The sequence below is a fragment of the Kogia breviceps genome, chromosome 3 (genome assembly GCF_026419965.1).
Source record: "Kogia breviceps isolate mKogBre1 chromosome 3, mKogBre1 haplotype 1, whole genome shotgun sequence".
Lineage (NCBI taxonomy): Eukaryota > Metazoa > Chordata > Mammalia > Artiodactyla > Physeteridae > Kogia > Kogia breviceps.
The window spans coordinates 90391537-90417539 of NC_081312.1; the positions used below are offsets into that span (position 1 = coordinate 90391537).

The following is a 26003-nucleotide window of genomic DNA, read 5'->3' on the forward strand; positions in this document are numbered from 1 at the left end:
CAGTGAATAGCTGCTGTATGATTACCAAGTGACACGCAGGAATAAATTTCCACAATATTAAAAGTGATACATGCCACATTAAAAATCACGTCCTTGTGTATAGTACTCAATGCCTAACCCATCGTATTAACAAAATCAAAATGACGGAACCTGCGTACTCAGCAGGGGTGTGGAATGTGGGCGAGGACCTAATGATCAGTCGGCCGCTGTGCTACCCTGACAGGGACCCGGCCTCGGCTTGGAGACCTTGGTGTTTGCCAGCCGAGGTGGGGGCTCGGTCAGGGGAAGTTCGGAGCAGCGGAGCGGCAGAAGCACGTGGGCTGAGGGAGGGGGAGGGGGAGGGGGCGGGGGCGGGGGTGGGAGGACGCAGACGGAGGAGTAACCGGTGGAAGTGTCAAAGAGGAAGGAGTGGAGGGCCGTTGAGGTGATAGGGTGTGGCCGGTGGGGGAGCAAGCGGACTGGGAGAGGAGGGCAGAGAGACCCACCGGGATTGAGGAGGCAGTGGGAAGCGTGCCTGCGTCGCTCGGTGCGGTGACAGCGAGGAGCGCGGCGCGGGGCCGAGTGACGAGGGGAGTTTCCCGTGCTCGCTAAGTGGAGCCCAGCTCAGAGCTGCGCCAGCGCCTTCAGCCTGGGTCCGCGGTGCCTGACACCTGCCGGGTCCGAAGCGGGAGTCCGGCGGAGCGTTCCACTCCCAAGTAAGTCTCTCTTTTTCTCTCAATTCTCCTGCGCCGCCTCAGCCTCTTTATCTGCGGAGCGCGGTGCTCGGAGCTCCTGTTGGGGGGAGGGGAGGGCTGCGCGAAAAGCGCACCAGAGAGCTCCGGCAGCGTCCACGGATGCTCCAAGCTCCGAGCGCGCCCCGGTCGGCGCCGGGACCCGGCCGCGAGGCCCCGCCGCCTGGTTGCCCTGCGCAGCGCAGATGGAGGCGGCGGCAGAGTTGTCGGCACAGATACGACCCGTCTTTTGTGTCTGGCCGGATCCCAGAGTCGGGCCAGGCCGGGGGGGAAGGAGCGGAAGACACTTTATGGTTCCTGGCCCCACTTCTTGCCCCCCACCCCCCCAATCCTTCGGGATTTCAACATGCGGCGGACTCGGGCGCAAATGAGTGCCTAAGTGCCCCTGCTGGGCTAGCTGGATTCGGGTGGGCAGCAGCCGGACCACCACGCCGCCTCCTCTGTTGGTTTTCTTTTTAGATACAGCGTCTTTAACAGCGGGTGTTGAGAGGGAGGCTGACTGGGTGTTCACGGGAGTCTGGGTGTGGAAACGACCTACCTTCTTGCTTTTCTCGGGTTCTGGAGGGGAAAGGACAGGGCTGAAGAGAGCTCCGAAGCCCGAGCGTCCCGAGCTAGCGGGCTTGCGCGCGGCTGGCGAGGAGGCGTTCGCTGGGTGGATCCCTTGTCTGGCTCATTGTTCGCGGTGACTGTTCTTGGGGCCGGGCTGAGCGACAGACACTTAAAACGGGGCCGTAAATAAAAGTGACGACTTGCCGGAGTGAGGTCAAGGCTCCCGGGAGGAAAGGGCTTTCCAGTTTGGAAACGGACTTCTTCGAGCTTGGAGGGCAACAGTAGTCGTCAGCGAAAACCGCTGCTGAGTGTGAAACTTAGGTCTGACTCTCATTCACAGAGACAGCTTAGTGAATGAAACCCTCAGAAACAGGGCGCGATATTTTCCCACTGAAATTGTTTTCAGAGTAACGAAGATGGAGTTTGTGTTATTGGCAACCGGCTGCTTTCTCTTGCTAGCACCTGTTTCTCTTTTTCACCCCTTCCCCCCACCCTCGCCTCTTTGGGGGAATGTGTATTTATCATTCTATTTGTGCCTTCAGCTGGTCGAAGTGTATGGTTTTGGGAGAAGAATCCGTTTTTAAAAACAAAGTGCAATTTCCACTCTACAAAGGGCCAAGCGCTGGTGTAGACATTTATTGCTCCTCCACCCTAGCCGCATGCTAGCATTCATGAATGCAGACGGTGGACCCGGAGTCGAAGGGAGCCAGTTATCCCCAGCTGGAGATGCCAAAACACAACTAGCGCATGCTCAATGTGTTGGAGGTTAGGACACTCGTTTTCCCATTTCCCTGAATTACAGTGATATCACTTGTTCATGGTGTCTGTTCCTTAGCACTACGAAGGAAGGTGCATTTTCCTGAGAAGGATGTTTCTTCTTTTTCTAAAGTCCATGGGTAGTAATCAGAGTAAGCTGATCCAACAAGAGGGATTTTTAAAAATTACATATATATATATATATATATGGGGGGTGTAATATATATAAATATATATTTCTGTAAATCCCAGTAGTTACTAACACACCTAACTGCCCTGGTTATATTTGCTTTGACTTGCGTGATGGACTTGCTAAGGGCATCGGTCTGCTGAAACCTGAAGTTCCAGCCCCCAGGAGAAATCATATGAACACCTCTCTCTGACCACAGTCTGATTCCACAGGGGAAAAACCATGCCCCAGGAGTGTTATTTAGGTTATTGAAAGCTGTGTGATTTATTCTAAGGAAGGAAGCAAGAGTTAGGTAGAAGAAAATAGAAATGGAGGGCCTGAGTAGGCATCCAAACCATACTCATAGTTCCACAAATATGTATGTGGAAAGTATATTGTGTTCTCTCTTTCTCTTTGATCACTCTTAATATTTGTTTATATCCTTAATGCTTTTCATCACAGTTTTTGTGCCTCTTGTTTGGGGGGAGGGGGTTGGCTTTGAAAAAAAAACTTTTATATTTTCAGTCTGTTATTATTTTAGATTTTCAATATCAGTAGTGCTCATTGAATACAGGGACTTATCTTTTATACTCTTCTTTTGTTTGTCTCCTTGCACGCCATGTCCAACTTAGTATGGGACCGTGTGAGCAATGAATCAACCAGGTTCTAATGAAGATTAAGTTATGGAAAGTATCCACAGCTTTGTATAAACTGTATACTCATTTAACTACCTTCCCACATGACCAATTTTAGCTACTTGCTTGTTTATCTTCTGAAGTCTCCAGACTCCCAAATTCTTACCCAGATTGACTGCTGCCCTAAATCTTGACTGTACAAAGAATAGAACTTAATTATTTTGGTCTTATTTATCAGTCAGCAGTGTTTAGTGTTGCCAGTTTAATTATATCATTGAAATATGCATGACTCTAAAGTATGTTGAAAAAGGTTCTTTTAAACTTGTTTCTTCATAAAGAAAAAAAAAAGTCCTTGTGAAGCCATAATTTCACTGCTGGGAGGCCCCCTAGCCATTTGTGTTTATTGAGTTTACTCTTCCACATGAAGAAAGAACCATTGTTTTGTTGTCTAGGAGCTGAAGGAAGATGGAAAGTGAGAAAAGAAAATCAAGCACTTTAGAATGCTATTATTTTCCCTACTTGGGAAAAATATTTTTTTAAGTAAATAGTAATTATTTTCTTAAAGATACACTAAAACCTTCTTAAAGGATCCTGAGGAAAAGAAATTTTCAGGATAGAAATGCTGGCTGTTACTAAATACTCATAAAAGATTGGTGCATACAAACACATGCATATTTGAACCAATTTCATAACACATTTTCTTCTTTCCATAGAATTTTGAAATGTTATTAAATCATTGTTATTTAAAACATTGAAATCTCATCAAAATCTATATTTAAATATACTGTCTTTTTGCAAGTGCTTTAATTGTAATAGCCTATTTGTTGAGATTAAAAAGAACATCATTGATGTCATGGTGTGCTTTGCATTTTAAAATAGTAGCTAATGAATTACAAACATTCATTACCCCACAACCACTTGCTGAAATTTCTCAGGACCCCCAAATAGAGAATTATTTGTACTATATACTTATTATCATTCAGATCCTTGCTGAGTTTATGTTGATCCCCTTTTCTTCAGAATTAATTGCCTTTTAAATTAATACTCTGTTGGCTGTGAATTTTTTGTTATTTTTCTCCTATGTCATAAATTTATGTGAAAATATCTTCAACCTTGTTTGGTTAGGGAATTTGCTATTGATAACACGTGGGAATTGGGGGAAGGATGAGAGAACCACTTTTATTAAACCTGGAGAGAGTCAGAGCTTAACAAGGGAAAAGAGGGCAGGTTTCACCTGAATAAAATTCACTGACGAATACTTCTTTAACCTTTAAAAGTCCAAGCTATGTAGTACATAATATACATTTGGGTAATTCAGGTACTAACTTCACATATCATAAGGCAAACAATAGAAATAATAAGAGTATCATAGTGCCTTCGCTTCGTTACATTTGAATGGTGACTTTAATTCCGTTCACTTTTCTTCATAATAAGTAATGAAAACTACCCACAGTTTTCTTATTTTTTTTGTTTGTTTGTTTTTTTGGCCAATAGTGGGTATAGATGAGGGGCTAGGAGGGGAGGGAGCATTGTTCTATGTATGTAAAAATGAAAATTGTCAATGTTTATTTTGGAAAAGTTTTATTTTAAAAGTTCAGTTTCTTCTGTAAGTTTAGTGCTTATTAAATGTTTACTGAGGAAGAAGAAGTTTGACACTCAATTTTCATAACCAGATGCAACCAGAAACAAATTGGTTAAGTAATTCAAATTAGTGCATTTAAATCTTAAATTTAGTTTTCCTTCCCGTAAACTAATATGAAGAAAAATATTGAATTAGGTTTTATTTTTAATAACCAATATTCATTTATATTCTCTTGAAAACAAAGATTAACATGATTAACAAAAAATGTAAACATTTGTGAAATGAAGATATAAGGGATGCAAATTAATGATTGTGTATACTTTTGATATATAGCTTTTTTTCCCTGATAAATAGTATTTTTAATCTCAGGGGTGATGTGAATTTCTTAACTGATCACATTTTCTCTTTTCCTTTGACCACTAGAAAGCTCAGAGCCAATCTGAGATCTAATTTATTGATCAGATAAGGCTCTATAGAATGCATTTGTGTATTATATTTCTCAATGACCTTATCTTATTCTACTTATGTATTTTCTCTGTCAAAATGTCTGTTCTTTTTTCTTTTTATTTCCACTGTGGAATGAGACAGACCATCAAAGTCAATTTGAATAAGTGTTTAGAAATACAATCAAGTCTGCAATTATTAGTGAGGTCTAATATTGCAAATGCTGAGGGAATATCAGGCAAACTAAGGCATAATTTCTGATCTGAAGACACTTATAACCTAGCTCAATATAGAAGCCATAAACACATAACAGATTAGCTAACAATGAATCAATGTATATACACACCTCTTGCATTAAATTGAAAACCTAGACTTTATCTTTAATAATGCTCAGCTTACACTTTCTAGAAAAATACTATTAATAGTACTAACTGGTAGAGCAAAGTAACCAAATCTTTTCATTAGAATTCCCCTCTGGGTATACTAAACTCTAAATAATCTGAGGATATGAGGTTGAAAATAAATGTTGGAAAGTCACTGTGATTTTGTGGTAGTGGAGTGGAGACTTCTAGACCTTTCTCTTCTCTTTCTCTATTCCTCTGTCTCTCATTGGCTTTTCTACTTGCTCCCCAGTCAGCCAGTGGCTGGACCTGATTGACAAGTGTGACAATTCCAATGTCAAGCTAAATCCCACCAGGCTTGTCAGCTTATGAAATTTCTGGATATGTAAATACAATAGTTCTAAGTAATGTACTTAAATACAGTAGTTAAGTGCCCACTGGTTGTTTCCCTTTGTACTTGAATCAACAACCATTTTCAGCTTTTAGAAGGGACCACCCACAAAACTGTTCTCAGGGAAAGAAAAACAAGTAAAAACATGAAAAATAAAAGAACTAAATTATTGACCCAGGGTGACATGTTTATGGCTAAGGCCACAAACTCTGAATTAAACTTTCAAATCTAAACAGCTACCTCTGGGTATAAATCTGATTCTCATCTTCTCTATCTCGCATATACACATCATTTTTTTCAGACATCTCAATTATAGTTAATGTTAAAAATAAAGTCTGGGGCTTCCCTGGTGGCGCAGTGGTTGAGAATCCGCCTGCCGATGCAGGGGACACGGGTTCGTGCCCCGGTCCGGGAAGATCCCACATGCCGCAGAGCGGCTGGGCCCGTGAGCCATGGCCGCTGAGCCTGCGTGTCCGGAGCCTGCGCTCCGCAATGGGAGAGGCCACAACAGTGAGAGGCCCGCGTACCACAAAAAAATAATAATAATAATAAATAAATAAAGTCTGAAACACAGATCTGTTGTCCTGAACTGAAGCAAACTATCAGACTTTGATAAATAATGATCATTTAAACTTGACCTTTTAAAAAGCACATTGGGGGCTTCCCTGGTGGTGCAGTGGTTGAGAGTCCACCTGCTGATGCCGGGGACACGGGTTCGTGCCCCGGTCCGGGAAGATCCCCCATGCCGCGGAGTGGCTGGGCCCGTGAGCCATGGCCGCTGAGCCTGTGCGTCCGGAGCCTGTGCTCCGTAAGGGGAGAAGCCACAACAGTGAGAGGCCCGTGTACCACAAAAATAAATAAATAAATAAATAAATAAATAAATAAATAAAAATTTTTAAAAATAAAAAGCACATTGGATACAATGAAAATCCGTGTAGTACATTTACTGTGCTTCCACTTATGTTATAAATAGTGCACAAAGCTTTAAAATTTTCATCGAATTAATGTTTAACTGACATGAAAATTAACTACTGACATCTAAGGTGCATGCCATGTGATGATTCCTAATTGGCAAGTGAACCTTAGAGGGTTATTTATAGATTACATTGCAACAAAGTGCTGGAGTAAATTCTCATTGTGCAGTGCGGTTCAAATTGATGTTTTAGCTTTGATTCTCTTCACTTTTTTCACATTCTTTTCGATCTCTAAAGCCTCTCAGAAATAAGCTACTAAGTTGCTAAATATATAATTAATAACATTTGGGCAGAGAATTTGTCTTCAAATTATCCTTAAGAGATTTGGAGACCGGTTAAGTATCCTTGACCAGTTTGTTCAGTTATGAATAACTCTTGGGGCTGTGAATTTGAACTCAAAGATCTGGTACCATTCATTTCCATCCAGAGCACATAGGATAAATGTTCACGTAGAAAAAGTGAGGAAGAAACTTGAACATTTATCAAATGAATTAATTTTTAAGAATAGCTGCCTTTAAAGATCTAAGTGGAAATACTATTTTATTCTCTAATGACAATTAAGGTTTCTTTTGTCTCTATTTTTCATTACATTTTGTGTATAAGGAATGTGGTAAAAGAATTATAATGTATCTGCAATTCCCATGCTATGTTGTTAGATCAAAATTTAGCTTTTCTTTTCTTTATTGCATGTCTGTGTCTGCCTAAAGGTAGAAAGACCAAATAAAAAATGAAAAAGTAAAGTAAATTCTTTATTTATTCTGCATATTTTTGTTCACTATGGATTTTGTACGTGATCCCATAAGGCAAAGTTATATAAGCTATACATTGTGCCTACAAAGATAAGTTTACAATTTAACTTTTAGACATTTTCTTTATGCTACACTCAACCTGGAATGTTCTACTTTCCCTACCAGATTTGTGAAATGCCTATCTTTTCGTAAAGATTTATTTAAAAGACATTTTCTCTTTGAAGGAATCCCCACCATTGGATTTGAATTTGGCATTTGTTTTGGAAAAATGTGTGTATATGTGTGTGTGTGTGTGTTTTACAATCATATTGTAAAGCTGAAAATGTTTAGAAAATTTAAATAATTTTATACAAATATAGTATTTATTATGATTATTACTATCATTATAATGCCAAAGAGATAAACTAGATGTTGGATCTAAGCTACATGTGGGAGTGAATACTTATTTATTTTTTTAAACAGTTTTGACTAGTAGTTGAATAATTTGTCCTTAGGCCTATTGCTTTTTATTGACGAAAATCTTCACTAGTCCTGTATGGTGTGGTGTGAGTATGATCAAGGCAACTTGTTTTCTTGATGATGAAGGTTTATCAGAATATTTATCCCTTAATTTAAAAAACCCTCATTAATAAACATTGAATGAAGACTTACTATGCATCGGGTATTGACATAGGAAATGAGCATAAAAAACAACAAATAAATAAAAAGGTCTTGCCCTGAAGGAATTTAGAATCAAATGGAGAATAAAAATACTGAATTAATGTGGTAAAATAAACTACACACATCATCAGGGAATATTTGGGGAGCTATGAGGAAAGATATGTTTCTCAATTTGGGTGGGTTGAGGGTGGTCTAGGAAAGTTTAATGGAGGATTTGAAGCAAAAAGGACAAGCAGAAGTCTAGCAGGTGAAGAAGCAGTAGGTGGGGGTCTCTGGCATAGAACTGCTGGAGAAAAGAACAGTGAAGCATATGTGGAAAATCCAGAATGTCCAGCAGAAGTATCATATGTTAGACTGAAGACCAGTTTAGTATTCTAGACTAGAAATCAAGATTTGGAGGTTTAATCCCGATTAAATCCATCACTCTTATAATGTATGTCTGCACCCATGCAGCTGGACATATCTAAGTATACAACCATGGTGTCATTTCATATTCATTCATCTTAAATGGATTCTTAAAATCATCACATAATCTTACTGAACTAGCCTGCTCCATTTACTTTCCTAGAAGACTATATACCATGCTTCCTCTTCTCTCCTCCAAACTCTCAGTACCTGTCTACATCCTCACTCTCAGATGAAGGCCTTGCTTCCTATTCGCTGATATTGAGCCATCTGAAAAAAACTGCACTGTTGCCCACTACCACACTTACCGAACGACAGGTATTTGCTCCCATGTAATCTGCCTTCTTGCAGGTTCTCTCACATACCACTGGTAGAATTTAAACTGTTACATTTTATTGAATGTAGAAATATGTAAATGCAATTTATTAGTGAGTAAAACTATTACTTTAGACCTTGAACTTTCATTTTTAGTTGTTTAGCATTGGGAAATAATCAGGGTTGGAGTCAAAGATTTTTGTAAAGCATGTTGGTATAATGAAAAAATTAGAAACAATAGACCAGCCCAAGGAGAGAAAAAAACCGCAATAAAGTACAGTACATTCTTATGACAGAATGTTAAACATCATGTAAAATTATTTTTTAAATTAATGATATAATGTAAAAAAAAACCCTAAAACTGTACATGATACAGTTTTGTTATATATATGTAGAAAGACCAGAAAAATAAATGAACCATGTTAAAAGGCTGTGTCTTTGGACATTGAGATGAAAATCGTTCTGTATAACAGATTCTTGGAAAATCCACTCAGCTTGGAAGAGAAAGGTTTTCGACAGGAAGATCCTGGTGACATAGAAAACGTCCACTGAATAAATACAATAGTGAAAGCCATCTCTATAGTGTGATTCAAGTGTCATTGAAATATCAGTCCCCACCAGGCATTCCCCTTGCCTGCAACATTCAATCCGCCAAGACCCATGGAATTACTGCTAAAATACATCACAAGTTTATTCATTTTTCACCATCTCCACCCCTGTCCTTCTATTGTGAGACACCACAATTTCTAGCCTGGATCACTGCTTTAGCTTTCAGCAGGTTCTTCCCACTCTTGCTGTTGCAGAAATAATGATCTGAGAGGCCGTATTGCAGAGTGTTCAAAGCATGGACCCCATTGGTGGGCTGCCTGAGTGAATCCCAGCACTGCCACTTACTAGCTATGAGACTGGGGGCAAGTTACTTGACATCTTTTTACTTTCATTTTACCATCAATAAAATTAAAGATATCAATACCTACCTTTTGAGGTTATTATGAGAATTAAATGAACAACTAGCTTAAAGCAAGTAGTTTTATGTGGTAGCTATTTGTCAAGGCTTAAATTAGATTATAAACTTCCTTGTTTAATATCATCCAAGGACTTCTGATTGCACTTTGAATTAAATCCTTGTGATCACCTGCATCAAACTTTATTACTCTTGGCTATTTTCTGTTTTCTTGCTATTTCTCTGAAAACACCAAGTCCTGTTCTGTTACTGGGCCTTTGTACTTGCTGTTACCTTTGCCTGGTATACTCTCATCTGATTCTCCCCAGGGCTGCTTCTTGTCCTACGAGTCTCAGTTTCTGCCACATCCTCTAAGAGCCCTTTCCTGATTTCTAGTCACCTAAGGGACACTTCGTACTATTCTTTTTTCCACTCTCCACATTTTATTAATAGACCTTATCACAATTTGAGCTTTTTGTTTGTTTGTTAACCTTTTTCTCCTCTTTTTCACTGCTAGAATTTAAATTCTGTGAAACAAATATGACACCTGTCATGGCTATATTTGTTTCCCCCAGTACCTAGAAGAGAGTGTGGCATGTTGTCCTGAATAAATATTGGACGGCTGGCTGGCTGGCTGGCTGAGATTCTCACTATTGTCATCTTGGAATTTGCATTTCTAGAATGACTAACTTCATATTTGTAAGGTCTGTAAGTCACTAAGGAGATATAGAAGGTTAAGTTGTTAACACTTGTTACTTTAGCTCTGGTTCACAGGGCCTTAACAATACTTGTCAGTACACAAGTACATTTTGAAAGAAGTAGAGAGTTTGAGAGTGGACAGGGGAACAGTAGGTGAATTAGGGGACTTGAGATGTAAAGATACTTCAGGCTAAATGGAAGCTGCAGTGATGGGGGTATGGGGTGGGCTGGGGGTGAGGTTTTAGAGTGTCGATAGTTCAGGCATTCAAGAGCAAGTGTCAGACCAGCATTTCACAAAGAACCAGGTTAAAAATACTACATAAAGTAACTTCCATAACATTTTACTTCTTAGCTTTAGAAAATGTTGAATAAGGCTCTGTATATACATAAAGCCAAAATAAGTGGATGAAAGATTTTTTTAAAAGTCAAATTAGTTATTTGATGTCATGAAATAAAAACAAAACTGTTTTCTTTCTCTGATTCAGCTCCTTTTTAAAATGGAAATCAGTCAAACTTGAGTATTGTATATGTGTGTGTCTGTCTTTGAAACTTTTTTGTTTTCTTCAGACAGAAAAACACTTCATGTGGAAAAGATGTTTTCAAAGATTTGTATCCAGTGATGTTCCTTTTTTCTTACCAGGAGGTGTCACTACAGCTCACTCAAACTTGCTAGTGCATTCTGTATGGACAAACTAGTGCTAGCATTTTATCAGAATGTCAGTACCCACACACCAACTTCTTTACTGAGTTGCTTGAAGGAAATCTGATGAAAATAGAATTCTTTTCAGGTGCCTCCTTCTCCTCCAAATAAATATTCCTGTCATGAACTAGCTGAAAACCTAAAACACTTGTTTAATATTCTGGAAACAAACAGCATTCTTACTTTCTCTGAATGTTGAGCGGGGCAGGGGATGGTGAAGAGGAAAAAAAAAAAGAGGGGGATAAAGAGGAGAGATAGACATCAAGAAACATGAAGAGTGAAACTGAAGTGTTTCCAGTGAAAACACACTGCTTGAAGATCCCTGAACACACAGTTCTCCCACCCATCTGACTTGCATGTTTTGTCCTTTCCCTGCCCCTCTTCTCTGCCCAGATAAGACCAGCTTGCTCTGCCAGAACTGTTATAATTAAAATAAAAATGTCTATCTGGTACTGAGCTAATACACTATTTCAGTTATTTGACACATGTAATTTCTATCTTGTCTGATAACAAAATATTATTACTAAATAATAATATTACTACTAAAAATTTACTAAAATTTTTACTAAATTTTTACTAAAAAATTTTCCGGTGAAGAGAATGAAAATTGGAAAGGTTGCATGATTTCTAATTGTAGCTGTGATTTTATCATAGGCTCATCAGATTTCAAAAACACATCCTTATTCTTTGTATAATGCCACTACAGAGTCCCTCCCGCTGGAGACTTGCCTAACATCCTTTCACCCCTGACCAATGTAGATATCCCTCCTCCGGGTCCCACAACATCTGGTGCTTACCCAGTGTGAACACTCATCGTGACTGGGCCATGACTATCTTATTTTCTTGTCTCTTGCTTCACCCAGAGTCAGAGTATTTTAAGGTAGGTACAGTATCTTGTCTCTAGAACAGAACATGAAACTTCTAATATTGATCAACTGGATGGACAAACGAGAACAGGTGCACCCAAAGATGGGGCTCCAATGTGGATGAGGGTGTGGGTGAGCAAAGCATGGAAGGTAAAGACCATGGTGCTGCCAGCCTTCACCCATTTCTGTTGGCCTCACTTGTTCCACAAGCAACTAAACAATGAAGAGGAAAGTCCCAGCATCTGGAGAGGAGGAAGAACAGGATTATTTGCCCAAGAAGGAGGGGATATTCAGCACATCCCGTACCTTGTAGCTCCTCTAGAACTGGAGGGAAAAGACTGGCATCCGAAGAGTTGTGTTTCCTGCTGACCTGCAGGTGGCAGCATGGCCCAACTGTCAGAGACCAGCTCAGTTCTTAGACACCCCTGTTGCTGCTGTGGGACTCAGAACTGTTCTCAGGGCATTAAGTGCCCTGGGAATGATTGATGGTGCTGCCCGTTCACTGTACCCTGAGGGTAATTGAGCCTGCAATATTTTGGAGGTTACAGAGAGACTTCCTGAGCCTCTCTCTAATAGAAGGGGCTGCAACAGTTTGGACATTATATCCCTTTGGAGACGTCCCAGAAACCTTTTGTTGAGTCTAGAATGCAATCATTGGCAGAACGCTTTGAAAGGGGAGGAAAAAAAAAGCCCACCACCACCATCCCTAAAATATGAGGAAATTGAATAGTCTTAATGTTTTTTCAGATGTCTGGTTTGCTATGCATTCCATATTCTTTTTTCCTTCTTTGGTTCTGAAATAATATTCCTTTCCACCTGACTTAAAGCAAATCCTCTGGAAGGTAGCTTATGTTAATTGACTGAGTATTTTGAAAGAGTGCAGGCAGAGCTATGTATAATGTCTTTATTTAAATAAGCTCTAAGCCCTTTTATATTGTAAGGTGAGGTATTTAAAAGTAAGATGATTGGAAATTTCTAAAGTTGCACACAATTCAAAAGAATGTGAAACATTTTAGAAGGAGCAACTGACAAGGGTACAGTGTCCATTTATTCTAAATATACATGTAATATCAATTATGTAAGACAACCAACAAAAGATCTTAAGCTTGTCGGGTTGGGTTTGTATGATTGCTTCTTTTCATTAGAAATTTTAGTATCTGGGAAAAATGCCAGGTTCTAAACACTAGGAAAAGGTATTTTGAATAGGTTGTAGTGGTAGATCTTCACAGTGTTGAGAGAAAAATGAAAGATTCAGAAAATGTTTCCTCATCTATGCAACCAAATGGGGAATCTGAACCTCCACCTTTCTGTACTTTGGTTTTAAATAGTCCTGGTGGTTGGTAAAAAGCAGTGGTTTGTAGCTTCTTCAGTGATTTTTTAAAATATCACTTTGGTACTTTTGAGAACAGTTGTTCTTCCCTCAAATCTGTGAAATTTTACTCTCCATCACAGAAGGTTCTTTCATGGTAGACCATGACGATTTAAAGCTGTGTTCTGTATGGGAGGTTACCTTATAGATGTTTAGAGAGCCAAACTTAGCTGGTTCTCCACGTACTGACGCTTAGTAGGCAGTACATTTGGTCTCTTTAATTTCTTGGAATAGAGAAGAAAATCAGAAGGATGATTAGAATGACCCCTCAAAGTCTGTTTTTAGATTAGATTGCAGGTGTTGTACAGACTGCTATTCTGTGTGCCTTTGCTTTGTTAGATTTATCTCAAGGGTTGAACTTACAATAGTGTTTTTTTGTGATGAAAACCTAGGCTAGGGATTAAAAGTGAGGGGTGGGGATGGAGAATTAATTGAGATAGGTCCACAACGGTTTATTCACAGCCTCTGATTTAACTCCAACTTTAACAGCAAAATAAGTAAGGAAAAAAATCCCAGCATACCCTAAAATCCTGCTTGATGATCCACGACTCGTAGAAGGGCTTTTCCCAGCCTACTAGTCTCTATTTCTTTGGCTGCTTTGGGCAACTTATCAAAAATTTCTTGATTTTATCTCTTGGTATAAAGATCTCCATTTCCATGCTGCCTTTAATTAATATACTGCTGAATATGTAAATATTATATCTTGCTCTAAGTATTATTATGTATATTTTTTCCAATTCTAACCAAATTATAATTATTTTGTTATCAATATCTAATTCATATTTGTAAAGGAACAAGTTTTGAATATATTCAAGTCATTTCCTTGTGGGGTTAGGAGACTTATTGCTTTAGAAAAGGACACAGTTGGTACTTTCTTAAATAGAGTGTCCACTGATGAACTTTGCATTTCAAAGCTTAACTTCTTGACTTCTTTACTGTAGCACAATAATGTTCTTGAAAATCAGGTATTGTTGAGGAAAAAGGATTTTCTAAATCCTCTAGCTTTCAGCAAATCAAGAACCAAGACTGGTAGAATAGATCAGAGTTTTAGTGCATTCCAGGAGATAGGGCAAATTCAAGATGAGACAGAAGAAATGGAAAGCCCACTCTTTCGGCCCTAAGGAATTGTGGCAGGGAAAATTTATGGAATTAGGGAACCAGGATGGGTTATTTAAGATCCTGACCTTCCTTCCTTGACTTTGAGATCAGAAAAAGAGCAGGATTCAGAAGGAATACCAGTGGTGTGCTTCCCAGGTGTTAGGTTTTAGGAGGAAACAGCAAGATTTTAGGAGGAGCCCCAGTATGACCTGGGCAACAGTAGAGCAGGCAGTTGGCTTGGTTGATGAACCTCCAAACAGGGATCTAGAAGCCATGTCCCAGTGAGGGCATAGGGAAGCAAGCAGATTAGTGGTGATCTGAGGTTTGAAGGAAGAAGGTGCCTGCTATGGGTGGAATCTTAAAGATTAGGAGAAATGGCTTGTACCTATGGACAACAATGAGGGGCACCAGCAGGTTCCTCCAAAAGACTAGATGGAGCAATCAAATTTCAGTAGTCACCCACAGGGCTTATATTAGCAGGTCCACAATGACATGCTTATATCATTTGTTTACAGTCAGTGTCTATAATGATAGTTTTTATTGGACTGGCATCAATTTTGATTGGTTGGTGCCATGCTGTACCCATTGTTAAATATTTTGAATTTATTCCAGGGTGTCCACATAGGGAGTAAAGTGGTGTTACCACTCTATATCAGGGACCTGAGAGGATCTGAAATTTTGGTGTGGATTGGGGCCCCCTTCCATTCACTGTCATAAACCCATGGTCAGTCTAGGAATTATCTTAGGGAATAAAGAAGAGAAATGCAAATCAAAACTGCAATGAGGTATCACCTCACATCTGTCAGAGTGTCCATCATTTAAAAATCTACACACAGTAAATGCTGGAGAGGATGTGGAGAAAAGGGAACCCTCCTACACTGTTGGTGGGAATTTAAATTGGTACAGCCACTATGAAGAACAGTATGGAGGTTCCTTAAAAACTAAAGCTAGTACTACCATATGACCCAGCAATCCCACTCCTGGGCATATACCTGGAGAAAACCATAATTCAAAAAGATACATGCACCCCAATGTTCATTGAAGCACTATTTATAATAGACAAGGCATGGAAGCAACCTAAATGTCCCTCAGCAGAGGAATTGATAAAGAAGTTGTGGTACATATATACAATTTATGGCCATAAAAAGGAACCAAATAGAGCCATTTGCAAAGATGGGGATAGACCTAGAGACTGTCATACAAAGTGAAGTAAGTCAGAAAGAGAAAAACAAATATCATATAATATCACTTATATGTGTAATGTAGAAAAACGGTACAGATGAACTTATTTGCAAAGCAGAAATAGAGACACAGATGTAGAGAACAAATGTATGGACACCAAGGAGGGAAAGGTGGGGTGGGGTGGGGTGGGATGACCTGGGAGATTGGGATTGACATATTTGCACTATGATATATAAAATAGATAACTAATGAGAACCTACTGTATAGCACAGGGAACTCTACTCAGTGCTCTGTGGTGACATAAATGGGAAGGAAATTTTAAAAAGAGGAGATATATGTATACATATAACTGATTCACTTTGCTGTACAGCAGAAACTAACACAACATTGTAAAGCAACTATACTCCCCTAAAAATTAATCTAAAAATTTTTTTAAAAGACTGTGTCCTCCAGAAAATGATTATATAAACAGCCCTACTAAGGAGTTAATTTTGAATAGACCCAATATTTAAATTTAAGGAGACTGCTTAAACTTGAAAGTAATTAAAATATTGTGAATTAGTAAGTGTATGTGGAGTAGGACAACTTAAAGAAGAGTTATATGAGAGAAATAAAGGAACTATATGTTCTTTTCGCATCTCAGAATAGGATGGTAAATTTCCACCCACCTCCTATACATTCTTGCTGAGTCCTGTACGGTAACAGTTGCTTTGGATCTGTGGCCCAGGCTGATTTCTGATTCCTTCTGTTTGTACCTCTTGCTTCTCACATGTACATAAATGTACAGGAATTCATACACTGTCCAGTTAGTGTCCTTTAGGTGTCTTACTTAACACCCGATATTCCCAGGTCTAATCCAGAGTTAGGGCCGTCAGCCCCTTTCTTACATCAAACTGAGTGGATCCACTTCAAACCCAGTAATTAACCCATTTCTTTGGATTTGTCTCTGAACCTTTATGATATTCTTCTCCCTTTAAAGAATGTGGTTCCCATTGTGGCTAAGATCATGTTGTTCCCTAAAGATAGTGATCTAAGACAGTGAAATAAGTGGGAATAATAATACCTTGGATCCTATGTTTTTCATCTTTGAAACTCCCTCTGCTTAGAAAGGCTACTGCATTGTATAACTCCAAGGTGAACCTTTAACACTATGGGTATGCAAAATAAGGACCTGGATTTCTCACTCACAATTTGATGAGTTTTTTTTTTTTCCTTTTGTCTGGGGGAGGGTGAGAATAGTTAATAAATTATTAAGCAAGAGAGCCAGTATTCAAATTTAGATATTTTTCTTAATCCAGACTCCTCAATTGTAATTCCACTTGATTGGCACCAATATTTTTATAAACTGTTGGTAACAAATAATAACAAAAATATATGGTCAAGAGAAAGAGCAGTTACATGTCAGTATGTTTCTGTACCTCTCTGAAACCCCTAAGTGATGAAATTTCATTGGGTACAGTGTGGCGTTCCTTGTTGGGAAGGAACTTTCTGTAGAAGCTTTGCTCTGAGGACTTGAAACAAGAAAAAGGGAGATGTGGAAGAGAAGAATGTTATCCTCTTATACATCCTTCTCTTATTGCATTTGTCTGCAGTAAATAATTGACCCCTAAGGCCATTGAAAGTTTCCAGCTGCGAGTCCACTTGTTTGTTTATTTGTTTCTGTCTCTTCTAACCTTTCCATAAAAAAATATTTGAGGTAGCAAATCTGTTAGGATAATTCATTAGGCCTATTGACTAATAGAGAGGTTTGTGTTAAGTTGGGAAAGAAATTTATGAAAAGATTGTTTCAGCTGCTTTCACTACCGACCATGAATCACACCACCTGGAGAACTCTACTATTCCTGTGAATTAATAATACCTTTTCAGCAAGGTGTTTGCTGAGCAACCTTGGTGGGCAAAGGAGGTTTTGTGGTATACAAGGCAAAGCTTAACACAACTCACAACTCTGTACACATGAGGAAGAGTGCATGTACATGTGCCTCACCCCAAATGGCAGAGAATTCCAGCATTCTTGTTTTACTTGGAATATGTTTTAGAATGAACATTTAAATATCTACGTGGGTATGTTCAAGTATCTCTATGTGTGTGATATTTTAGCAGTTCTTTCAAGAAAATTATGTAGTCCTAGTGTGAAAACCTAACCGTGAAAGAGCTAAAAATATTTTCCCCATCCTGACCCATGATCACCTCCACCCTGGTAACCACTACTCACATATTTATTTTCCATGAAAACTTACCAAACTACAGTAGATCTTCTTTTATGCCTTCCCAGAAACAAAGTGTAAGGTTTATTCTAGAGTGCTTTTGTGTGGATGTGAGCTGAGATGCCTAATAATAAAACTAGTTGAATTTATGGAATTCATACCATGCACCTTGCACTCTGCTAGGTTAGCTAGTTGCATGCATTATTTCATTTAGTCCTGATTATGAAAGTTCATATTTTTAACACTGTTTGGCAGAAGATAAAACTGAGTTTTTGAAAGGTCAAGTAGCATGTCCAACCTTTAGGTTGGTTGGGGGTAGAATTAAGGCCAACCTCAGAGACCACACTCTTCATCATCATGTTCTGCTGCTTCCTGCAGTAAAGCAAAGTGTTTGGTAAACCTGAAAGCAAGTTTCCTCAAGGAAGGAGCATAGAGAAGATTATCTATGTACTTAAGTTGCCATGGGATAAGGGAAATGACAATGGAGTGAATCAGAGGTATGTGAATATCTGATGTACTTACTTTGTTGGGTTATTGGGAAGACAAATACATTTGTGAAAGGTGTTTTAAGACTATGAAGTGCCAGGATACAAAGCACAACCAACTAAACAAGCAAATTTAAATGGTACTTGTTGGGGGAAACTTGGCAGTCCTTTTCTGTCTGATATTATATTTTATAAAATTCAGATATCTATTGGAAATAAAATGTTTACTCAAAATCATAAAATATGCCTGGAGTAAATTCAAAGTACTACTTTTAATTTATAATTCTTAGCATCTCAGTCATTGTTAAATATTTTTAACTTTTATTCTAATGAGTGGCTGAAATACAGAAAAATTAATTATATACTATTACAATAAGCTCAGAATCTCTGGAGTAAAGCCATTAAAAGTTTCAACCTGGATTTAGAATAAGATTGCACATGTAATTTCACCAGCTGACATTTTGAGGCTGAGGTAAAAATGCATGGCAGTTTTTTTTTTTTTTTCAAACTGCCCTATAAATATCATGTAAACACATATTACACATTTATAAGTATAAAACGATATTTCCCAAAGTTAACTTAGAATGCTGCCCCCAAGTTTCCTGGTTTCTTTACTCAACAAAATAATTGCTGATTGTTTTGAAAAAAAATTATCAGAACAATATGATGGCAATGATTTTTTTCTTCCACCAGAGCTGCATGGTTTCTTTGAGTGGGCTGAAAGGGAGAGAGAGAAGGGAGGGAGGATAGGAGGAGTCAATATGTAAGCTGTAGTCAAGGTAGTCTCCGTCTTTATAGAACTGAGATAAACCATCTTTTGCCTTGTTTTGTTCATCTGTTTAGCAGAAGGTTTTTGCAATTTGCATTTTAGAATGTTCAGTCCTTTTAATTTACTTCTAAATAACTTTTTTCTACATTATGCTGCTTTGTTTGTAGAGAAAAATAATTAACACAAGTGTTTCATGAAGTAAAATGAACTAACATGGCACTCTCCAAAGAGAATTTCAAAATAAAAACCATTAAGGTTGAATGGCATGCATTACAGAAATTTCTACCATATGTCTGAATGGGTCTTTGTATCAAGCTTATTTATGAAATTCATAGGCACTAATTTATCTAAGAAATAGAATGATAGTGCTTTCAAACCAAAGAAAAAAATAAAAACATAGTAAATATAAAAGACACATTAATAATTTTTTCTGTGAGCCTGATTTTGATCTTTTATTTTGGATTGTCTACTGAGTCATATCAGAAGGATTTGTTTAATTATATAGAAATTATTTGGGCTCAACAGAAGATTGGCACTATCAATTCCTGGAGTAGGTAGTTTGGAGGATGAATTACTAATATCATTGCATTTGTAAGAGAGGGAAATTTGACCAGACTGTAGCAAATTCTGTAATCAAAGAATTTCTAAGAGGTAGAGTCTACCGTAGTATATAAAACACATCTCAGAGACATTTCCCCCAATGAGATTGACCATCTCATTTCAGTAAAAACAAAGAATGAGAAAGGCTTATGTAATTAGACTACCTAAGTATTTTTTTAAAATGTCATTTTCAAAAAATGTGTACCCTTGTATCTTCAACATCACGTTTTCCGTCTGCTTATCTGAACAGACTCAGCTGATGACCCCTTTCACTACTAGAAGTGAAACACCATGTATGTTTAAGAGTTATTGAATGAATCTCATTGTTTTGTGCGTACTATGAGAATCCACATTTTCCTATTTGTTTATTTAATGTCAGAGACTGCAAACATTGTATAATAAGTTAGTGTCTTGTTTGTATCAGTATTTTTGCACAGAATGTAATTGTAGAAAGAAAAAAATTATGGAGTTGATAATACAAAAGAATTTGGTAGTACAGAATCCTCAGTAACCTTAGGCATTAGTAGCAAACCTCTTTTGTTAGAGAAGAGAGTGGCATGACACTCTGGACCATTGGAACTTGATGAGATCTTAGCTAAGGAAAGGTCAAATGGTAATAAAAATTCAGTTTTTATCCTTATAGGTGGCATTTAAAGGTGATTTGTGAGGGACTCTCAGTTGTTCGCACTGTTTAATTTTGGCTATGGTTCAGACATGATCATCTTAAGATATTCATGAGCAATAAAACCTAATTCAGAGCAAAATTTAACCCACGGCGGCACTATGGCTTCCAAATGCAGTATCAATAGTGACTTGAAACTTCTCCATGTGAGGTGTAGAAGTATACTCTCTTTCAGAATACAATTCATATGTGTGAGGGCCCATTTTGTATGTGTCCAGGATCATTAATGAGCCACAGTAAAATATGGGGCCAGAGATTATTGTTTACAATAAAAATCGAGGTCATGTCTTAACAATAATATCCAATTAAATTAATCACTGTGGAAATGGTGACTATTTAATAATGACCATTCTAAGTCATCTAGTCTGTTAAGGTGTGGATGGAATTGATAGATTTGACCACTTATTTTATCATAGAAAAATTTGCTTAGCACATTTATATGTTTTTTTTCCCCCATTTTGGTTCCCCTGAATACCATCCAGTACATAGGTAATACTGTAGGGAGACTGGGCATAGGTACTAAGCCTTTCTCCAGAGTTGGAACACTATAATAATACAAGATAGAATCAAAGAAGTGTTTAGAGAGTATTTCCTGACGGTCTAGTGATTAAGGTTCTGTGCTTTCACTGAAGAGGTCACGGGTTCATTCCCTTGTTGGGGAACTGGGATCCTGCAAGCTGCTAGGCATGGCCAAAGGGGGAAAAAAGGAATTTAGAGATAATCTTAATGCAAACCCCAACTCTCTCACCTATCAGCTTTGTGACCTTTGTCAATTATATAATTTCTCTAATAAATAGCATATAAAGCAGATTTTGTAAGAATTACAAAAAATAATATACTGCAGTGCATGGCATACTTTAAGCACTTGATGCTTGTTGTTTGGAGGGAGGATTAACGTCAAGAACAGTTAAGTATGTTGGAGTATGGGCCTGGAAGAATTTTTCAGGTAAGGGGATTTGAATCTAAAGAAGATGGTATACAAGCTTAGAGATGAAGGAGAAAGAGTCATAAAAATCACAATTTATTAGGTACCTAATATGTTTTCAACACCATAGTGGGCACATATAAGAAGAGAAAGCCAATATTAGAGGAAGTAGGAGAACTTCGGAATAAGTATTTAGCTGATTACAGTTCTTACCAATTTCTTTGCAAACTTTCTGCCTCTGAAAATAAGCTGTGTCATACCTTTAGAAGTAGTTTGCTCATTCATGGCATGGATTAAGAAACTAGTTCTGATAATTGGAGATACCTAGTATGTTTCGTTGAAAGTATGCTATGAAGGAAAAATAATGAGCTTTTTTTTGTCTTCTCCCCTGAGTCCTTATGCATCCTAAAACACACTGGAATAAAGGCAGAGACCATATATGTGCTCACATAGATTTCTCTCTTTGAGAAAGTGAGCCATTAAGGGAAAGTATAACTTTGTATAGCCAGGGCCTAACATATTTTCATTACATAATTGTGCCCAATGAAAGGTTTTTGAATGCATGAGTTAATGAACAAGTGCATTAGAGTGAATGAATGAATAAATGAATCTCCAAGTTAAGTCCAGAGTTTTAATGAGGAGGGTCGAAACATATTTATTGAGGACACTTTGTCATACACATCATTGTCACTCTGCCAGTTCTGAAATGCATAAAATATTACATCACAAGAATGATCACCGTTAAAGATGGTGAAGTTTTGGTAAAAATGATGTGTGCATTCCTTGCTGGTGACATTATTAATTGATAATCCCTTTAGAAAGTAGCATGACCTTTTGCAGCAAAAGCCACAAATTTACTCATATCCATTGCCTTCAAAATTCTTCTCTTATGGAAACATTTGAACAGAAACAAAAACTGACCATAAAAAATTTTATTTCAATCGATATTAGTAGCAAAAAGTTGGAGACAAACTAAAAGTCCAGCAAAATAATGATTTTATAGATTATGGTACATCAACACAGTTTAATGCTATGTAGCCATTAAAATAATAATTAAGTAGCAAAATAAGGTGTGTTTATGAGATAATATATGTAAAAATAGTGAATATGAAATTCTCTGTATACCATTATTATAACAATGTAAATACAGCATGTGTGTATCGATAATATGCATAAATAAAACTAGTAGTTCTGTCAGGATAATAAGATAATTGGTTTTGCATTTTAAAAACATTTATTCATCTTACATTATCTTTCAATACACTTCTAAAAATTTTATTTTCTTTTGTCATAAACAGATACTGTAGGGCCTTTTCTTCTGATAATTCAGTGTCTTTATAGGGCTTGAGATTTATTATCATTTGCTCTATACAGAAATTTAGGAATATGTAGATGACTGGGTAGAAGGTATATAAAATTGTTCTCTGGCTATATACTTTGAAGGTTGTTTTAAAAAATAAATTCCCAGTATACATTCATTTTCTTATATAGTTTGTTTTTCCTGAAAGTCAACTTAAGGTAATAAGTGAAAGGCTTTTATCTTATAGATATAAATATGAGTGTATCTTTGTTAATCTGAAGGCAGCACATTAAAATGGAAAGGAGCACTTGGCCAACAGTTTGGATCTGTTGGTTTTACAGGTGGGGGAACTCTGGGAGGCAGGGAGATGAAGTGATTTGGACAGGGATACGATGTCAATTAATGGAAGATCCAGGATTAAAATGTACAGGTTTTGAGCGAGTTGAGAACTTTTCCACCCACCCCTCAGCCAGAATGCTTTTCCCATCACCCTAAAATGAACTGTCAACTTCCTTCTAGCTTCAGAGCCCATGAAGATTTTTCTCTACCTGCAGTGTCACATCTGTGCTGCATCCCCATGTCTAAAGAGAACAGGATTTTCTATCTCAGCCAGAAATTGCTACTTAGTACACACCTGCACAGAGGTAAATGCTGGCGCTTGGGTAGTCTTGTCTCCATGTGCTCATTGGTTGCATCTCCTCAAAATCAGGAGTTCTGCTTCTCAGCTCTACATCATTAATGTGTTCACCTAGCTATAGCATTCCTATCTGTCTTAATAGCCTTTCTGAGTTCTCCCTCCCCATCATCCACAGGCAGAAATCCTGGTCAAAGCAAATGGCTCCCACTGGGGTAGCTTTCAAAAATCCGCAAAGAACAAATTAGTGTCCCTGATTTGCTTCAGAAACAAACAGCAAAGAAGCCTCTCCAACATGCTTGAAAGGAAACAAACAACTAAGAGAGAGAAAATAAGTTCAAGGGAAAACACACTGCTATTCTTAAAGGGAGCTCTAAGGAGAAGACTTCAAAAAAGATAAATGGTTGCTGAGGACTGTTTGCGCATTAGCCTGTGGTGGGGCAATTAGGCAGTAGTGGAAGGGAGGATGAGTGGGTAAATTCATCTGAGGGTCCTATGAAGCCAGCCTTGAAGGAATTTTTTAAAAATACACTCGTTTTATTTAATGAATGTAATCAAATGAACCTAGATGATTATATTTAATCTCTAAATTGATATGTAGTTTGTCAAACCATACATCAGTTAAACACGACTTCCTCCTTTGCACCCATTTGTTGTTGCCCTTCTCATTCTTTCCTTTGTGTTAATATGGTGATTAAGCTCTCTTGCTATATCTCCTATTTACTATGTTGTAGAGAAATTTATGACTCTTTTATTATCAGAGCAATAGGCAATTATTAGTTAGAAGATCCTTCTTAGTCTCTTTGGATAAACCATTATTTTATTGCCTTTTATCAATAATATTCACCCAGAAACCTAGACAGTAAGTATTAACTGAGCATCTACTATGAATCAGGCACTAGTCTAACTATCATGGAAGGTCCAAATCTGACTAATGTTTTGTCCTTGTCCTCAAGGATTTCATAGTGTGGGAAGGGGATGTGAAAACTTCCTGGGACAGGTGCTGGTTTAGCCAGTCTAGCTACCCTTTGTGTCCTCCCTCCTCTCATGGCTTCTGTGAACCTAGGCAGTATCTTTTTTTTTTTTTTTTTTTTTTTTTTTGCGGTACGAGGGCTTCTCACCGCTGTGGCCTCTCCCGCTGTGGAGCACAGGCTCCCGATGCGCAGGCTCAGCGGCCATGGCTCACGGGCCCAGCCGCTCCATGGCTTGTGGGAATCTTCCTGGACCGGGGTACGAACCCGCGCGCGTCCCCTGCATCGGCAGGCGGACTCTCAACCACTGCGCCACCAGGGAAGCCCCCTAGTTAGTATCTTTGATGAATAAGGCAACCAGCCAAGAGAGAAAGGCTCTAAATCAATGGCTCCCAAACATGGGTCCTTGGATCTGAGCCTCCAGATGAACCTCTTGTGCTTTTTGAAACTACCTAGTCTAATATGGATCAGAGTATCTTGGAGAGAGGACTACAGTGTCTATTTTAAAGATGCTCTCTAGGTGATTTTGATACTTCATGAAATTTGGAAATCAACAATGGATGAATCCATAATGGACAAGAGGTAGTGAGTGTGGAAATGGATAAGGAAAATAACCATCAGCAGACACCTACAAGGCAATATACATAATGGTTAAAGACTAAAACCTGTGGGGTAAGACTGCTTGGGTTTAAATTCTGTCTCTGCCACATAGAGCCATGAGATTTTGGGGCAAGGTTTAAAAACTAGCTGGTCTGTAGTTCCCACACTTTGTAAAGTGAGAAACATAGTATTATCTACCTCAGAATTATTACAGGGAGTAAATGAGTTAACCTATTTAAAGCAGTTAGAACCATATTAGATAAAGAAAACAGTAAGTGTCACTGCTACTACTACTTCTACTACTACTAGTTGTTGTTGTTCTTCTTCCTATTATTATTATTATTATAAGGAAGTTTATGCTTAGAGTCTTAACAAGAATACAGATGAGGGATGATAGGAGTTCACCTCTGTTTAACCCCCCAGATTAAATAAAGCAAAACCCCCTTCCATTCCAAGCTGTCTGCAGCAGTCTTGGACTCTGTGGACCAGATCCACATCAAGCCAGGGGCCAAGGTGCTCTACCTCAGGGCTACCTTGGGTACCACGCTCTCCCATGTCTCTGACATCATAGGCCAACAGGGTCTGGTCTGTGCAGTTGAGTTTTCCCACTGGCCCGGCTGTGACCTCATTAATTTGGCCAAGAAGAGAACCAACATTATTCCTGTCGTTGAAGATGCTCAGCACTTACCACAAGCTCATTGCAATGGTGGATGTGATGTTTGCCGACATGGCCCAGCCAGACCAGACCCAGATTGTAGCCCTGAATGCCCACACCTTCCTATGTAATGGAGGACACTTGGTGATTTCCATTAAGCCCAATTGCATTGACTTCACAGCCTCTCCCGAGGCCATATTTGTCTCTGAAGTGAAAAGATGCAACAGGAGACAATGAAGCCCCAGGAGCAGTTGGCTTTAGAGCAATATGAAAAAGACCACCCTGTGGTCATAGGTGTGTACAAGCCACACCCCAGTGTGAGCTGAAGCCCAGCACCGTCTGGATTGGGATAGATTGCATTGCTACTGTTAATGCTACTGTTGGCTGATGTTAGACTGGGTGATTTTTAATTTGTGATTCTTTAGAAGCTTGTAGGCTGTTGTTTTCTGTGCTCAGTAGATGGGTAATGTCTAGCCACTCTACTACCCACTACACTATACTGCTATACATTCTGTTGTTTTCCACTTATACATTCAAAGTATTAGGAACAATAGAAATTATAAAGCAAAAAAGAAACATTAAACAATTTTTAAATGTCTTTAATTGTTCATTTCTCATCA

General features: G+C 38.4%; 1 protein-coding gene and 1 pseudogene across 2 annotated transcripts in view; both read left to right on the top strand.

Moving 5' to 3' along the window:
* The first annotated feature begins 563 nt into the window (after positions 1-563).
* SEMA6D (semaphorin 6D) overlaps positions 564-26003 on the top strand; it is a 607719-nt gene continuing 582279 nt past the window's right edge. Inside the window, exon 1 of one of the 2 annotated variants that reach the window (XM_067029195.1) lies at positions 564-695. The gene's annotated coding sequence lies outside the window, so the exon portion shown is untranslated. The remainder of the gene's footprint in view (positions 696-26003) is intronic. The other variant, XM_067029203.1, reaches the window with a different exon arrangement.
* LOC131752862 (rRNA 2'-O-methyltransferase fibrillarin-like) lies at positions 21222-25709 on the top strand (annotated as a pseudogene).